The sequence below is a fragment of the Zeus faber genome, assembly GCF_960531495.2.
Source record: "Zeus faber genome assembly, chromosome: 18".
In the NCBI taxonomy this organism is placed as follows: Eukaryota; Metazoa; Chordata; class Actinopteri; order Zeiformes; family Zeidae; genus Zeus; species Zeus faber.
The window spans coordinates 10,434,895-10,439,437 of NC_137210.1; positions in this window are offsets into that span (position 1 = coordinate 10,434,895).

Genomic DNA, 4,543 nt, shown 5'->3' on the forward strand with positions numbered 1-4,543 from the left:
TTCTCCTGAATTTATCAAGGATGATGACAAAACAAAACAAAAAGACGACAATTTTGAGTTAAACAAACACAGTTGACCACGTACATGCTAAAGTCATTATTTCACGTACACACAGGCAACCACTGCGAAGGCGAAACCAGAATACATCTGACAGTTCATGACGCACAGTGAATCACGGCAATTACATAAAGCCTTGAATTACCTAGGACTCAAACCAGTGACTAACAGTTGCGATTGCAACTTGATATTACCGCTGGTGGAGCGAGCACTCAAAGCGGAATCACACCGGCACCATCATCTGCACACACAGTGAGACGCAACTGTGGTTTCACCACACTTCACCAAAGCTGGTGGGTGCGGGTACCCTGCGTGCATGTTCCCAGGCTCTCTCCACCATCCCTGGCTGACTCACATACAGAGGTGGCACCTACCACAGAGTCTGGCAAACCCACGCTTCCACCAGTAGTGGCCAAATTTTTATAGCTATTACACAAGTGTATCAGACAGCATGCACACAAGAGATCATACATGATCCAAGCTCGAAAGTTGGATTGAGACCCTTTTACTTGTTTGCCACTAATGAAACAATATCTTCATTCACTACATACTGAAACCTGATTGTTGGAACATAATGACTGAACAATTCAAACAACATTTAAAACAATTACACCGTTGTGTAATGGTTTTGATTTTCCTAGGGTGTAACGTTCCCTGCAGCTCTATTGTCTGTGCCTTGTAGTCTCAGTCCTGGCCCGACAGCATGTGTGCAGGTTGTCTGTATGTCTGGCTACGTATCTTGGAAGAATTGTTAATTTGTTAAATAACTCATAAATCATTCATGAAACCATCAATCAAATAACTGTTTATTTATGCAAGATATTGATTGTTTTTGTCCCAAATGTTTTGAATGATCATCAGCTGTGACTTAATGAAGCAAACAAATGCCCTTATGTACATGCACATTCTTTCTTTCCTTGGCCCCAATGTTTAAGGCTCGAGGTGAGAATATTCCAGGCAACCTCAAGACTACAATGTCAATGGCTGCAAGCTGCCATCGAGGGGGAAAGATGGGAAAATATTTTTCCATGTTCCTATTTTTATTCGGGAGCTGATTCAGATTGAACCTAAAAGGCCACTGTGTTCACACTGTTCATAGTGTACACAAGCCATTTATACCATAACCTCCTACTCAAGCACACACTCGTGCACACACACATACACGCACAGAGTTCCTGCTACCACCACTGCCAGAATGGAATAAGCCAGCCATGCGTGCTGATGATTGTGTCAACCTTGGCCCACTGATACACTCCTAAAAATAGGAGCCGGTCTCATTCTCAGTCCCCTAATTCACGCACGCGCCAAACAGGAGGCGTACGCCTGCACCGGTCCACGTGAAGTGTCCCAGGTGAGGCGCCAGAAACTCACATCTTGGAGCTGTAGTTTCAAAAACAAGACAAAAAAAAAATGATGTTTTAGTTGCAGTAGGCCCTACACTGAAGACAAACCAACCCCTGGACTGGACTATGATCTCAGCATTTTGGTCAAATCATGCCCCGACCACTGTGGTGGTGTAACTGGGCAAAAAATAAATAAAACCCATCGATAGGGCGAAAAGGCAGCGTGTCTATCGTCCCTGCAGACAGAAAGGCGTACAGACAGACAGACAGACAGACAGACAGCTGCCCTCACACAGAATATGGTGTGTGACATGAGGAGAGTGAGAACCATTCAGTGTCATGGAAGGACCCCACCTTCCAAGCTGCTTTCACACGTGAAGTCCGAGTAGAGGAGGGGGGAGAGGAGGGGAGTGCATGGGGAAGTACTGGCAGAGAGAGAGGAGGAGAGAGAGAGAAAGAGATAGAGAGAGAGAGAGAGAGGGAGAGAGAGAGAGAGAGAGAGGTAGAGAGAGAGAGAGAGAGGGAGAGAGAGAGAGAGAGAGAGAGAGAGAAAGAGGTAGAGAGGGAGAGAGGGAGAGAGGAAGAGAGAGAGAAAGAGGTGGAATGGGGGCGTTGGTGACAGATAAAAGAAAGAGAGATGGAATGATGTAAATTAAGAGCACATGACAGCAGGCTGGATGTGATTCTCTGCCGTGCTTGTTTTTTGTCATGGACAGCGTGTGTGTGTGTGTGTGTGTGTGTGTGTGTGTGTGTGTGTGTGTGTGCGTGTGTGTGTGTGTGTGTGTGTGTGTGTGTGTGTGTGTCGAGGGCCATGTAGGGACCGCATTTACCTTGGTAATGACATTACTGAACACCTGACAGCCACCGTAGCTGACACACAACGCGCTTTGCTGGCCTCATTGGCTCTTCATCATCGGAGAGAGCGATGTAACGGCGTTTCCTTCCAGCAGACCGCCTGATATAACTTCCGTTGGATTTAAACCGTCGACCGTCAACACGGAGCACTGGCAGCAACTCCAACTTCAACTCCAAACTTGGAATTTCACAACGGACTTCTGAGATTACCGATTCTCTTTTACTGCGAGGGATCCGCTGGGAAAATCAGATTGAACCTTGCCGCATATGAGAAGCTATCCCTGGGGTTCTCGTTTGACTCCACAGTAGGATTATAACCTTCTATAAAATCCATATGGACCCCTGTTATTGAACTCTCCGATATAATCCCGAGGATTTGGTTCCAAAATAAATTGTAATAGATTTTGCAATTGGATTTTCTTATTCGGAATCCTAAAAGTCTTTTTGGCTAGAACTGCCACACTCTCTAGCATTGCCATACAAATATAGAAAATGATGGGTGGGGTTGGGGGGGTGGTAGCAATCCTACTGTTGGAAGGGCTCGCACTTTGCTGCAGAGGGTGAAGCCCCCCCAGGTTTAGTGCGCTATGGTGAAAGACCCCAAATGCGGCGTCTGAGACACCACACAATGCCTCCATGTCCCTTTTTTTTTCTCCGTTTTGTTCACCTGGTGTGAGCGTCGAGGACATTTTCAGTGACTTCAGTCAGTCGACTTCCTTCACCAATCTCCCTGACACGGTTCGATGCCCTTTGATCGCCGTTCCCCCCGGAGGAGCCCCCACCCCGCCGGTCTGAGGGCAAACCTACAGTGTGCCCTTGTCTGGCGGAAAAGACACATCCAGCGTCTGAGCGGCTGTTTGAATATCTTAAATCACAAAAATAAAACCTGTGTAGTCTGAGGGGACCGTAAGCTTTGACCGCTTACAGTCGGGACTCGCTTACAAGGAGACAATCTCAATGCGGAGATTGATGGAGCCTGTGGCCTCGTCTCTGCGGAGACTGAAAGCTTTTCTGCGTGGGAAGAGATGCCTTCTTGTCTATTACAGCGCCCCCGATCCCCTTCCGCCCCCATCCCTCTGCTCCCACTCTCTCTCTCTCGCCCTCTCTCTCTCTCTCTCTCTCTCTCTCTCTCTCTCTCTCTCACTCCCAGTACTCCAGCTTAGAAATGAGGAGTTAGTCCCAGCGTTTTAAGAGGTTTGGAATTAGTTTGTCTCCTAGCAACGGCCATACAATACAACTTGTTTTTTGTGAGAGACAGAGACACTGTGTGAGGGCGATGTGCGTCTGAAGTGTGAGAGACTACGGTTTGCCATCCCTCGTCGTATGTGTGCGTACACGTGCTTGCGTGCGCGTGTGTGTGTGTGTGTGTGTGTGTGTGTGTGTGTGTGTGTGTGTGTGTGTGTGTGTGTGTGTGTGTGTGTGTGTGTGTGTGCGTGTACACACTAATCAGCTGGGTAAACTTTTTCCACTGTTGTAGATGCTTGGTGGCCTCTACTCCCATGTGGAAACCTGTTCCGCTCTCTCTGGCTCTTTGTCCCACAACATTCGCCGACACACGAGGAGACACACACACACACACACACACACACACACACACACACACACACACACACACACGCACACACACACACACACACACAAATATCCTCCATTCACAGCAGACGGCATTTCCTCTCCGGGTTGACGTTACGTAAGGGGCAAAGAAGCTGAATGGAAACTGGTGATAAGCTGGTGTTTTATCATGCGAACAGAGCCGGTGGCCATGGGTATGACAGACAGACAGACAGACAGAGAGACAAACAGACAGACAGACAGACAGACAGACAGACAGACAGATTGGGATGGGCGACAGGGGGAGGAGACAACCTTGATAGATCTCCATGGCCGTGCCATGATGTCACCGCTGGTGCTGCACCTGTAATCTGGGTCAACCAAAACCACGGGGATGAACTCCTCACTCCACTTCAGACCAACCACGTCCAGAGTCTCCAACGGTTGCCATCGGTATTTCATCGGGGATTTCAATCCCTGTAGTTGAAAATGAAAAAGGTCAGGGATGCTACCGGAAAAGAGAGGGTTAACTGAATGCGGTGAAATCTGAGAAAGGGGCGGGAGGGATGTGAAGGGGAAGCGGGGGGTGGAGGGTGGAGCAGGGGGGCGAGGGGGAGGGGGGCATTTGGGGGCCGGAGAAAAGGAGGAAGATGGACGGAAGAAGAAGACCCAGCGCGCTCCCCTTTTGCCCTCCCTCCTCGTCCCTGACAGCTCCTCTCCTCTGTTCCCCCGCTGTC